The 14,387-nt window shown below is 37.0% G+C and overlaps 1 protein-coding gene across 4 annotated transcripts in view; it reads left to right on the top strand.

The window, feature by feature from the left end:
• The window catches only part of COP1 (COP1 E3 ubiquitin ligase), a 259,112-nt gene that overhangs the window by 60,809 nt on the left and 183,916 nt on the right, over positions 1-14,387 (top strand). The window lies entirely within an intron of this gene.

Here is a 14,387-nt window from a genome sequence, read left to right as displayed (position 1 = left end):
TAAATTTCTCCATAATTGGAGTCAGGTACCAGTAGTGATATGTAATCGTAAGAAACTTTAGGAATTTAGTTGATTAATTTAGTACCCACAGAATGAAGTGATTATATTTTTTCACATATATTATGAAGTATATTTGCATACTTAATCCTCAAAATGAATATCGTTGTTAGAGGTCTTATGTCCTGTTGTGTAATTTATACTTGAACTTATTCAATCAAAGTATAGGCTGACCAGGCGGCAAAGTACTACTTTTGAATTTAACATACTTATTTGCTTCAATATCACATCTTGCTAGTACTTTAGGGCTATTAGAATCCTACATTTAATTTTTCGTTTTTGAGTTAATTTTCCCTACTGACTCTTTTTCAGATATTAAGAGGACACATAGTAGGCGTTTGCATTTGTTACCTATTGCTGTGTAACAAGTTACCATCAAATTTAATGGCTTGAAACATTAAACATTTAATATCTTGGGTCAGGAATCGTGGTGCAATGTAGCTGAGTGCCTTGGCTCAGGGTTTCTAGCAAGCTACTGTCAAGGTGTTGGCCAGGGTAGCAGTTACCTCAGAGTTCGCCTGGGATAGGAATCCTTCCAGGCTCATCCATTGGCTGTTGGAAAGGGATACCGATACCATGGCAAATGGACTTCTCCATTGGTTGTTTACTACATGGTTACTGGCTTCTCTCAGAGGGAGCAAGTGAGAAGGAAAGAACGTTTTGAAGACAGCAGTCACTCCAATTTGGAAGTTACATTCCAGCACATGTACTATCTTCTGGTCATTAGAAGCAAATCATTAGGTCCAACCCACACCAGGAGAGGTAATTAACACAAGGGTGTGAATACTAAGTGGGAATCTTTGGAGGCTATCTTAGATTCTGCCTACCACAGCATTTGATAAGTATAAATATTTAAAGTTTTTATTTATTTTTAGAGAGAGAGGAGTGTGAATGCATGTGAGTGAGGGGGAGGGGCAGAGAGAGAGAGAATCCCAAGTAGGGTCTGCTCTGTCAGCAAAGACCCGAGGTGGGGCTCGCTCTCACAAACTGTGAGATCATGACCTGAGCTGAAGTCAGAAGTTGGATGCTGAACGACTGAGCCACCCAGGTGCCCCAATAAGTAAATATATTTAAATGAACATGTTATTCTTTCTTCATGGTCAGATGGAACAAAAGGGCCCTGGGTTTAAGGTAAAAGTCAAATTTGTACCAGCATTTAAATGATTGCCTTATATTTCATTTGACTTAGTTTTAACTTTTGGGGGCACCTGGGTGGCTCAGTCGATTAAGCATCTGACTTCAGCTCAGGTCATGATCTCATGGTTCATGGGTTTCAGCCCTGCATTGGACTCCCTGCTGTCAGGGCAGAGTCTGCTGTGGATCCTCTGTCTCCTTTTCTCTCTGCTCCTCCCCTGCTCACACACACAGGCGCTCTCTCTCTCTCTCTCTCTCTCTCTGTCTCTCTGTCTCTCTGTCTCTCTCTCTCTCTCTGCCTTCCTCTCTCTCTCTCTCTCTCTCTCTCTCTCTCTCTCTCAAAAATAAACATTAAAAATACTAAAAAAAATTCAAAATGTGTTTCTGGACATTTGTGGTACCTGTTTAATTTACTGAAATAGGACAGCTTTTTTTTTTCATTCTTTTTTTTTTTTTTCAAATGTTTATTTTGAGAGAGAGAGAGAGAGAGAACGAGCAAGTGAGCAAGCATAGGCTGGGGAAGGGCAGAGAGAGAGGGGGAGGGAGAATCCCAAGCAGGCTCTGCATTGTCAGCGCAGAGCCCAATGTGGGGCTCGATCCCATGAACTCTGAGATCATGACCTGATCCGAAATCGAGTCGGATGCTTAACCAACTGAGCCACTCAGTTGCCGTAGCTTTTTTTTTTTTTTCTTTTTAATTTAGATTCAAGTTAGTTAACATATGTAATATTGGTCTCAGGAGCAGACAGTTTTGATAAGTAAGTCTTGGGTTTCTTTTTGGTTTTGTTTGGAGTTCCAGTGAATTTTATATTGTTTTTATATGAAATAAAAAAGTCCATAAACAAATTTACAGTTTAAAGATTTATAGAATGACCATCCATGTAACCACTGTCCTGATTAAATAGTCAGGTTATTGCTGGGACTCCCAAGGTTCCTGCCTAACCTTTCCAGATTGTTGCTTTTTCCCTTGTCCATTAAGTGGGTCAGTATTCTGATAATTAATCACCTCCCTGTTTTTCTTTATTATTTTGATGCCTAAGTATTTATGAGTCTTTTTTTGAACTTCAAAAGATTTACTTCAGCATGTATTGTTTTTTTCTGTTCTTGTCTGAGACTCAATTTTAAAGTTCGTCCATATTGTATATGGCTTTAGTAGATTAGTTTTGTTGCATAGTATTTTATTAATTGAATACACCGCATTCAACGATTGTGGTTGATGGGCTTTGGAGTTGTTTTTGGTTTTGGGCTATTCACAGACAATGCTACTATCTTATGTATGTACCCAGACATATATATGCATGTATATCTGTTTGGTATGTATGTAGGAGTGGAGCTGATGAGTCATAGGACAAAATATATCTTCAAACTTAGTAGATAACAAACTTTTCCTAAGTAGTTGTATTACTCTTCCTACAGGTGTTTCATGTGTGTTATTACTGCACTGTATTCTTGCCAAAAGTCTATTGGTATCACAATAGACTTTTTTCAGTTTAGCTAATCTGGGGAGTATGTATTGCTATCTCTTTGTAGTTTTAATTTGCATTTTTCTAATGACTAATGAGGTTGAGCACCAGTTAAACTATGTTTTTTATTGGCTGATTGGGTTTTTTGTGTATGTGTAAAGTACTTGCTTAAAGTTTTTTGCATCTTTTCTATTTAGTTGATTTTGTTAATGGTTTGTTGTTTATATATTCTAGATAAAAATTCTTTGAACTATCTATTTCTATCATTAGTAGATATTTTCTCCCATCTAATTGGGCTGCTTATTTCATTACCTTTATGATGTCATTTGACTAACAGAAGTTTCTATTTTTTTTTTTTTAAGTTTATTATTTGAGAGAGAGAGAGAGCTCGAGCACCAGCAGGGGAGGGGAGAGAGAGAATGCCAAGTAGGCTCTACGCTCTCAGTACATAGAGCCCCGCTTGGGGTTTGATTCTAGGAACCATGAGATTGAGGCCTGAGCCAGAATCGAGAGTCCAGGAATCAGGTGCCTAACCAACTGAACCTCCCAGGTGCCCCTGTTTTTAATAGAGTTAGAGTTATTGGTCTTCCCTGCCTTTTGAGTTAGATACAGAATTTCCCACCTGCAGTCATGAGGACATTTTGCCATATTAAGTACTTGAAGCTTTATTTATTTATTTTTTTATTTTTGACATTCAGATTATAATCTACTTGGGAATTTATTATCATGTATAATGTGAAGGATAGGCAACTTTTCATATGGATATCCATTTGTCCAAGCATCCTTAATTAAGTCCATCTTTTTCCTATTGCTCTTAAGCACGACCTTTGTCATGCATAATGTGTCCATGTACGTGAGGGTCCATTTCTAGGCTCTCTTTTCTGCTTCACTGGTCTATTTGTCTATCTTTTTGCAGAACTATGTTGTGGTAAATACTAGAGCTTTAAATTACTGTTCTTTAGGAAATTCTCAGCTATCTATGGCTCTTGTTATTTCTATATAAATTTTATTTTATTTATTTTTTTAACTTTTTATTTTTGAGAGACAGAGCGTGAATGGGGGAGGGGCAGAGAGAGGGGCAGATGCTGTGTCTCCAGGCACAGAATCTGAAGCAGGCTCCAGGCTCTGAGCTGGCAGCACAGAGCTGGACACGGGGCTTGAACCCACGAACTGTGAGATCATGACCTGAGCCGAAGTCGGATGCTCAACTGAGTGAGCCACCCAGGCACCCCTTTCTATATAAATTTTAAAACCAGCTGGTGCTGGTACATTTACATGGTAAACCTGCTGTGATTTTTTTTTTTTTTTTTTTAACTGGGATTACTTTGACTCCATACATCAATTTGGGAGCGTATATACATATACAATATTGAGGCTTTTGACCCATGAATGAAGGATTTTTCTGTATATAATTAGGTCCTTAAGAATGTCCTTCACAATTTGGATATTTTTTAGGGAATTCTTACACACCTTTGTTTTAGATTTATTAGGTCTTCAGTAATTTTTTTTATATACTATTATAAACAATGTCTGTGCCTTCAATTTCAGTTTCTTACTGTTTGTTGCTGGTGCATAAAAATATAGTTGATTTTTATAGGTAATTTTTTTATCCAGCAACCTTGTTAAATTCTTATTAATTCTAATAATTTATTTGTAGATTCTTTTATGTCTTCTGTATACACATCATCATCTGCAAGTATTAACAGTTTAGTTTCTTTCTTTATGATCCTTATATCTTTTATTTATTTCTCTTGTCTTACTCTGCTGGCTAGGACATCCGGTACAATGATGAATAGAAGTGGTGATAGCGGGGCATCCTAGTCTTGGTGCTGATCTCAAAGTGAAAGCTTTCGACGTGTCACCATTAGGTATGATGTTTTCTGTAGGTTTTTTTGTAGGTACTTTTTATTGTTTAAGGAAGTAAATTTCTGTTCCCAGTTTCCTAAGAGGACTTTTTTTTTTCCCTTTAATCATGGAGTATTCTCCAAATTTTTGTGCATCTGAGATGATACTTTTTTTCATTCTGTGAATGTGAATAATTAAATTGGTTTAACATAAAAGGGTCAATTAGCTTTGCAGCTAGGGTGATCATCCATCCTGATTTGCCCAAGCATATTCTAGTTTTATCACTGAACATTCTACATTCTAGGAACCGCCCCCCCGCCTGCCGCCCCCCCCCCCCCCCCGCGGGCCCCCCCCCCCCCCCCAGGATGGTTGTTTGCCCTACTTGCATTCCTAGTGTAAACCAAACTTGGCCATGATGTATATCCTCTTCTGTATTGTTTGGTTTGCTGATACTTTGTTTAGGATTTTATATCTATTTTCATTAGTGAGATTGTCCTATAAGTTTTTTCTTATGCTGATCTTGTCCAGCTTTGCTATAAAGTTTGTTATTTTATCAAATGAGTTTGGGAATGTACCCTCCTTCTGTTTTCTGGAAGAGTTTGTGTAGTCTAGGGAGGATATTTTTGTTGAATGCTTAATGATTTTACTGAAGAAACTCTCTGCATTTGTTGTTTGTTTGCAGAAAGTTTTAAACTATTGATTAGTTACTGCAACACTTACGTGCTTATGCAGTTATGCTTATTCTCTTACAGAATAACAGAATAACTGTTATGCAACAGTTATGATTGTTCAGTTTTTGTTGTAAATATCACCTATGACATGTTATGCTTTTTCTAGTTGTTTGTTTCATCTAAATTTTCAAATGGATTGGTGTAAGATTGGTCTTAATATTAAGTTTTGAATGCCCCCCAGAGTGTTTAGTAATAACTTTCATTCCTGACTTTGCTTACTGCTGCTTTCCCTTTTCCTTTTTTTTTTTTCTTGATGCACTCTTGCCAGTTTTATGAGTCTGTCTATCTAAAAGAACCAACTATTGGCTTTGTTTCTGTTCTCTTTATTTTTGCTTTCCATTTGACTAATTTATGCACTTTATAATTTCTACTGTTCTACTTTCTTTGGTTTTATTTTATTATTCCTTTTCTAATTTCTTAACTTGGATGTACATATTATGCTTACTGTTTTTTCTAATATAGGGATTTAAGGCCATAATTTTTCCTTGGTTGCATCTGATGATTTTGGTATGGTATTTTATTTGTTATTCCGTAGTTCAAGAGAATTTCTAATTTTCATTACAGTTTTTCTTAGGCCTATGGGTTATTTAGAAGTAAATTTATTAGGGGGCTTCTGGGCAGCTCAGTAGGTTAAGATCTTACTCTTGATTTCTGCTCATATCACGAACTCAGGGTTTGTGAGATCAAGCCCCGTGTCAGATTTTGTGCTGACAGCACAGAGCCTGCTTGGGATTCTCTCTCTCTCTTAAAAGAAATAAACAAACATTAAAAAAAGTAAAATTATTACTTGGACATTGGAGTTTTCTTGTTGCCTTTTTGTTACTGATTGCTGTTTTAATTACATTCTTATCAGTAAATAGTTGGTGTTTTATTTCTGTTTATTTTTATCAGTAAATAGTTGGTGTTTTATCAGTAAATAGTTGGTGTTTAATGTCCTTCAGATATTAAATATGATATCTGCACTCTCACCTGTTGGTTAAATTTTGAAAGATTTGTCTTTGAAAAAGACTGTTTTTTTCTGCAATTGCATGCTGCAATGTAAAATTTGTTAAATGTGTAGAAAAAAATTTCTGCATCTTTACTGAGTCTTTGTTTCCTTGTTACATGAATTACTGAATAATTATATTTGAGGTGAGTTTCTTAAAGATAGCAAGAGTTTTTTTTTTTTATCCACTCCGCCAGAATCAGTCCTAGTATATTTAGAGCATTTACATTTAATGGAAGTGTTATGGCTTAAGCCTACCATTTTATTCTTTGTTTTATGTTTCCTTTGTTGGTTTTTGTTATTTTATTTTTTTATATTATTATTTTTTAAATATATATATATATATATATATATATATATATATGTATGTATTTTTTAATGTTTATTTTTGGGAGAGAGCTAAGGAGGGGCTGGAGAGGATCCGAAGTGGGTTCTGCAGTGATAGTAGCGAGCCACATGTGGGGCTCAAACTCACAAACTTTGAGATCAAGACCTGAGCTGAAATCAAGAGTCTAACGCTTAACTGACTTAGCCACCCAGGCACCTCGGTTTTTGTTATTGTTGTTTTTCTTTTATTTTTTTTTTAATGTTTATTTAATTTTGAGAGAGAGACAGAGTGTGAGCAGGGGAGGGGCAGAGAGAGAGGGAGACACAGAATCAGAAGCAGGCTCCAGGCTCTGAGCTGTCAGCACAGAACCTGATGCGGGGTTCAAACTCATGAACCATGAGGTCATGACCTGAGCTGAAGTTGGACGCTTAACCAACTGAGCCACCTAGGTGCCCCTGTTGTTTTTATGTTTTCTTCTTAAGGGTTATCTGAATGCTTCTTAGAATTTTATTTTTATTTATTTATAATGGTTTTGAGTACATTTGTTTGTATACATTTTTTAAGGGTTGCTGTAGATATTACCTAATATTTGTAACTTATCACACAGTACTGGTGTTGATATCTATTTACATTTGTTTTTTTTTAAACATTTTAATTTTTAAATTGTTTTGAGAGAGAGAGAGAGAGGAAGAATATCTTAATTAGGCTCCAGGCTGGGCCTGGAGCCTCAAAGGGGGGGTGCTGGGGGGGGGGGCAATGCTTGAGCTCAGGATCTTGAGATCATGAGTTTAGCCGAAATCAAGAGTCACATGCTTAGTTGACTGAGCCACTTAGGCACCCCTACATTTGCTTTTAAGTAAGCCATCTCCATATGTCACCTGTGGTCCAGTTTCTTTTTTCTTCTCTTCCCTTTCCTTTTCTTTCTTTCTTTCTTCCTTTCTTTTTTTCTTTCTTTCTTTCTTTCTTCCTTTCTTTTTTTCTTTCTTTCTTTATTTCGTTCTGTCTGTCTGTCTGTCTGTCTGTCTTGCTTGTTCTATGCTTTCTTCTCAACTTAAAAAAAAAAAATTACAATCAGGGGGCTGAATGAAGGCTTATAATTAAGCCTGCCTGCTGTTACAGGATTTATGTATTAAGTATGTGTATATTTATGGGGTGGTGGTATAACTTTAGTTTGTACTTCATATGGCTAAATTTGCTTTGTTTTTGGTAATAACTCTTAGAATAAGTGTATCCACATCTTCCATATATTTTTAAAGACTTTGTTTGTTTACAGAAGTTTTAGGTTCACAGCAAAAGTGAGAAGGTACAGAGATTTTCCATATACCCCCTGCCCTCACATGTGCAAAGGCTTCCCCTATTAACATCCCTCACCAGAGGGTACCTTTGTTAAAATTCATGAACCTGACATGTTATAATCACCCAAAGTCTGTTGTTTACTTTGGAGTTCACTCTTGGTCATGTACGTTTTGTGGGTTTGGAGAAATGTGTAATGACATATATCCATCATTATAGTATCATACAGAGTATTTTCATTGCCCTTAAATTCCTCTGTGCTCCATCTGTTCATCCCATTCCCTATCTCCAACCCATGGCAATCGCTGATTTTTTAGTGTTTTCCTTAGTTTTGCCTTTTCCAGAATGTCATAGAGTTGGAATTAAACACTATGTAGCCTTTCACATTGGCTTTTTTTACTTAGTAATATGTGTTTAAATTTCCTCCATGTCTTTTCATGGTTTGAAAGCCCATTTCTTCTTTAAAGTTTATTTTTAAATTTATTTTCAGAGAGAAAGAGTGCACAAATGGGAAGGGGCAGAGAGAGAAAGGGAGAGAGAATCCCAAGCAGGCCCTGCACCACCAGTGCAGAGCTTAGTGTGGGGCTTGAACTCATGAACTGTGAGATCATGACCTGAGCCAAAGTCAGACGCTTAACTGACTGAGCCACCCATACAACCCAGAAAGCCCATTTCTTCTTCATTCTGAATAACATTCTGTTGTCTGAATGTGATAATGTTTACACTTTGCCTATTGAAGGACATCTTGGTTACTTCCAAGTGTTAGCAGTTATGAAGGAAGCTGCTATAAATATGGTTTTGTGTGGACATAAGTTTTCAACTCCTTTGGGTAGATACCAAGGAGCATGATTACTGAATCATGCTAAGATTATGTTTACTTTTTAAAGAAATTGCCGAACTGTCTTCCAAAGTGGTTGTGCCATTCTTCTTTCCCACCAGGAATAAATGAGAGCTCCTATTGCTATATATTCTTGTCAGCATTTGGTGTTGTCATTGTTCTGGATTTGATGCTCTAATAGATATACACTGGTATCTCATTATTGTTTTTATGTATAGTATATGAAAATTGGCTATTCTCGTTTTTTCACCCATTTTCTTTTTCCTGAAAGTGTTCCAGTATTCTTTTTTTCAGATTTGAAAATGTCAGATGTTTGAAATAGTCTTGGCAGCTACAATTTATTCTAATTATATTAGCTTTTAAAAAACAAAGTTTAAACACTAAGTTTAACACTTTAGCATATTTTTATCAAATCATGTGTAGGTCAGTAACTGAGTACAAATGACATCTATAAGCCGCAAAGCAAATGTCTGTAAAAGGGGGCTCTTTATTTTTGAATTCTTTTACATTTTAGTCTTAAGGGATTCCGAAACTTCACTTTTTTTTTTAATCTTCACTTATTAAATTTAAATGTTTCTTTGGGTTTTGGTACATCATGCTGTGTTGAAAGTGCCTTAATACAGGTTTAAGACTGAGCTTCAAGCATTTCTCCATCATATGTATTTATTATTATTTTTAGTAATTCCCAAACTCATGATGATACAATCCAGGGTTGATTTTGGATATCATTCCCAATTTGTGATCAGTTTTCATCCAGGTAGTGGTAGTTTATCTTTGTGGACTTTCTCCATATCACCAAAACATTCTTGAACTCTGATTTATACTTTTATTCTAGATCCTGCTGCTCCCAGTTACAAAACATGTTTGAAGGGTGAATTTAGATTAATTCTCTTTTCTATTTCCTTAGAATTGTTGTCCTGTGTCTTTCTTCTCTTTTCTATTACTATAATGTCTTGCATTGTTGCCTGATGGGGAAACACTTGCTTCCCTTATCACTCTGCTCTCATACTTTTGGCTACCATATATGTGAGTGATTCTTACATAAGCAGTTCTTCAGTTCTCTGTGGACACCCAACTGGGTGTCCTCCAATGCAATTCAATTCTGTCACTGTCTACCTGGAGTTAGCCTCAGATCCCACAGGTTAATGGCTCAGTCCCACAAGACTGAGATGCCACTTCAGATGCAAATTGCAGTTCACCTTGTCACCTGTTCTTCTGATTGACTATAAATTGGAGGTTCCTATGACCTCCTCCTTGGGTTTGATCACTTGCAGAACTAAGGAAAACAGTTACTTGCTAGGTTACCACTTCATTATAAAAGGATACAACTCAGGAGCAGCCAGATACAAGAGATGTGTAGAACAAGGTAGATGGGAAGGGGCCCAGAGCTTCCATACACTCTCCAGGTGTGACCCCCTCTCAGCATCTCCACGTGTTCACCAAACCAGAAGCCCTTCAAACACCTTCTGTTAGCGGATTTTTTGGAGGCTTCATTGCAAAGGTATGACTAAACTCAATCTCCAGTCCTTCTCCCTTACCTGGGCATGGTGTAGTGGGCTGAAAGTCCCAACCTAATTATATACTTGGTTCCCTTGGCAACCAGCCCTCATCTGGAGGCTCTATAGGAACGCCAGCCACTAGTCATGTCATTAAGCACACAGAAGGACACTTACCATCAAGCATTTTAGGAGCTGTGTCCAGGAGCCGAATAAGACCAATTATGAATTTCTTATTATAAATCACAGTATCATAGTGCCCCAGTAACTTAACTGAACCCCTTCAGAATCTCATCATTAAGTGTAAATGTCGCAGATTTAATATGTGCTAAGTGATTTCCATTTCTCCAATCTTGAAAATTTTTTTTGTCTTGATACTTTTTCAGGCTTTTTCACATAGGTAGGTTACATCATTTTGTTTTATGTTCTACATGTATATATTAGGGCAGCACTTGTACCTTAGTTTTATTTTTAGATTTTATAATATTTTTATTTTTATATTCCCAGGTTTTTGATTGTCTGTGAACTTATTCTGTCTTCAAAAAAAAGTAGAGTATAATTGAAATCTTAAAACAAAAATTCTCCCATTTTCCAGGGAGAACAAATGATATATACTCAGGATATTTATTCTAGTGTGATAGTTTTTTTAAGTTGAACCATATGAAATTATTGGTTTTGGAAGTAAAAATTGTTGAACACTGGCAGTTTTGTGTAGTTCACCTCATATATAGCATCATCCATATATAATAATATGTATGTTATCCAAACAGAGCTTTTTGGGATACTAAAAGGATGGGACATTATCTTCAGAGAATAGGACATTAGAGTTTAATAATTTGGGATTTCAGGAGATGTTGGAATTTTTTTCTGGTGTTTCAAGTTCAAAAGTGGAATGAAAATTATTAATTTGATGTTAGTTATTGTATGTTATGTATCCTACCAGTGATGTTGGCTATCTTTGGATGTTGATATTGTAGATGTTTACTTTCATTTTTCATATATATAAAAATCTTTATTTTACTTAGAGAGAGACAGAGTGTGAGGGACGGGCAGAGAGAGAGAGAGACACAGAATCTGAAGCAGGCTCCGGACTCCTGAGCTGTCAGCACAGAGCCTGATGCGGGGCTCGAACTCACAAACCGTGACATCATGACCTGAGCCAAAGTCGGACACTTAAGTGACTGAGCCACCCAGGCGCCCCTCATCTTTCTTTTAAATGTAACTTAAAAAAAATTTTTTTTTAACATTTATTTATTTTTGAGACAGAGAGAGACAGAGCATGAATGGGGGAGGGGCAGAGAGAGAGGGAGACACAGAATCCGAAACAGGCTCCAGGCTCTGAGTGGTCAGCACAGAGCCTGACGCGGGGCTCGAACTCACGGACCGCGAGATCATGACCTGAGCTGAAGTCGGACGCTTAACCGACTGAGCCACCCAGGCGCCCCTAAATGTAACTTTTTAAAAAATGCTTATTTATTTTTGAGAGAGAGACAGAGAGAGAGAGAAAGAGAGAGAGACAGAGTACTAAAAGGGCAGGGACAGAGAGAGAGGGAAACACAGAATCTGAAGCAGGATCCAGGCTCTGAGCTGTCAGCACAGAGCCCAATGTGGGAGTCAAAGTAACGAACCGTGAGATCTGACTTGAGCTGAAGTCAGACGCTTAACTGACTAAGCCACTCAGGTGACCCTAAATTTAATTTTTAAAGCGCTCATACTAAAGACCCCTAGCATTTGTTTAAATAAAGATTTGAAGAGTGGAACATTTCAGGGTAATTAATGATAAAGGTTAATTGGTGACCATGGGATGCTTTGTCGAGTCAGAGCTTAAGATCCCTGGAGTTGAAAATATGCATGAACCAAAAGGCAAAAGACAAGAGGCGTCAGTGATGACAGGAAGTGACTGGGTTGTTTATTGAAGGCTAAGATCCCTAGAGTGATTTGGCTGCTTAGATTGAACCAGACCAGAGTGGTTTGGAGTAGCAGACTGATTATTGGAAATGGGCATGATATGCAGTAGAAGTGGTTAAGTCCCCTGTGAAGCATGGGGCGTGTGAGTATTTATCAGTTGATCAGCATTTATTTGAAAGAATTCCAAGATAGACTTTGTCTTTGGGGGGAGAGCAAGGTTTCAGTTAAGGTGGGAGTATTGAGTGAAAAATTTTAGGGTGGAGAAAAATTTATTACGGTGGATAGAAGAGTTGAAAGCTTTTGACAAATGCTAATTATTTTTTTACACTCACCCCCCACTCCTCCATGGTTTCTGTGGTAGTATGCTGTCTTGTGTTTGGGTTGTGTGGCTGCTGCTTTGCATTTCATGGTAGTTCGTGCAGGGCTGCTCCATCGTCCTTTGCCCATCTCTTAAACATTGCTGTTCTCCCTACCATGTCGTTTTTTCCCCATCTCTGCTGACCAAACTGGTTGACATTGGGTGATTTCATTCATTATCATAGCTTCAGATTTATTATTCTCCTTTATCATAGCTTTTAGATCTTTCTCTTTCCTCCCTGCTTTCCCTAGCAGAATTCTGTTAGTCCTTCAAGGTTCAGCCTTTCATTTGATTTCAGATCTAATTTCACTTATCCAGTTGCCTCTCCCCTGTTCCCCAGTTTTCCATCTAGGTTAGGAGCAACCTTCTCTTACATTCTGTGTGCATACCATCATCATCATGTTTACTATGCTATTTCAACTGTTGGCTTACTTGTTTATTTCTCCCCTGGACTGAGTTCCATGAGGGCAAGGGCGATAGTTTTCTAAATCCTGTTCTTCCCAGTGTTTATTAGCAGTAAGTCATCAATTATATTACCCATTATGTATGTATTGCCACAGAAGAGAAGGTACTAATGTTAATAAAACCTTGAAAGTCTGCTTACCCTTACCAGTCATTAAAGAAATAAAAGGTTAAATAATGAGGTACTGTTTTCAAGAAATAGTATAGCTTAATGGTTTAACAGCATGAATTCTGGAGCAAGAGGGCTGCTGTGATTTGAACACCAGTTCTGCCACTTACGTTCTGAGTGGTCTCGGGCAAGTCATTTAGCTTTTTTGTGCTTTTCATTTTCCTAATGTGCAGTAGAACCTGTTTCACATCTTGTGATAAGTAGAAGTATTCATTTTTGTTATTTTACATTTTAAAAATTGGTTCTGTTCATTTGGTTTAGATTAAGATAGTCGCTTATGTATACTGGTGGTAGAAATTTAAATTTGTGTAGTGTTTCTGGAAAGCAGTTTAACATAATGAAGCCTTCCTAACTATTTTGTTTTTTGATTAACTTCATTTAATAATATTTTTTAAAAAAATATTTCCTTTTTTAAAAAAAATGTATTTATTTATTTATTTATTTATTTATTTATTTATTTATTTATTTGAGAGAGAGAGCAAGAAATGGAAGGGCAGAGAGAGGGGAACAGGGGATCTGAAGTGGGCTCTGTGCTGGCAGCAGTGAGCCCGATGTGGGGCTCAGATTCATAGACTGTGAGATCATGACCTGAGCCAAAGTCAGATGCTCAACCCAATGAACCACCCAGCCCCCCCTAATAATCTTTTACTAAAAGTTGAAATGCAGGCTCATGTTCCAGAATCACTCAGGCAAATAGCATAAATCTCTAGTAAGATGAGAATGGTTAAATATATTGTTGAACGTGATTTAACAGTTAAAATGTTTGCATTTTAATGGCATGGGAAAAGGTTATGATGCAGTGGGTAAGATATCAAAGATTAAACATTATTGTAAACATGTTTTAAAAAAAATGCTTAAGGGACGCCTGGGTGTCTCAGTTGGTTAAGAGTCCAAGTTTGGCTCAGATCATGATCTCATGGTTTGTGAGTTCAGGCTTGCATCAGGCTCTGCACCGACAGTGTGGAGCCTGCTTGGGATTCTCTCTCTATCCCTCTGTCTCTGCCCCCACCCCCCCTCCAATAAATAAACTTAAAAAAGAAGATAAAAAATACTTTAAAAATTAAAAAACATGCTTAAGAGGGAAGGAAATGTTAAGATGCTAACTTGTGATTGCTTTTGGGTGGTGGGATTTAACCTCTGAAACTAATTTCTATTTTTAAAATGGGGTTAACAACAGACATGTTGACATTAACTGCTAACAAATGAGGTAATTGGAAAGTATTTGGATGTTTTATCTTTTTATTAAGTCACATTGTCATTTTTGTTCATTTGTATCTTAATAAAGTCTGTATAAAGTCAATCCGTGTTGCATTAAAGAAG

This window comes from Prionailurus viverrinus, chromosome F1 (assembly GCF_022837055.1).
Source record: "Prionailurus viverrinus isolate Anna chromosome F1, UM_Priviv_1.0, whole genome shotgun sequence".
In the NCBI taxonomy this organism is placed as follows: domain Eukaryota; kingdom Metazoa; phylum Chordata; class Mammalia; order Carnivora; family Felidae; genus Prionailurus; species Prionailurus viverrinus.
The sequence above is the reverse complement of the archived record's forward strand: the minus strand, read 5'-3'. Positions and strand labels throughout refer to the sequence as shown.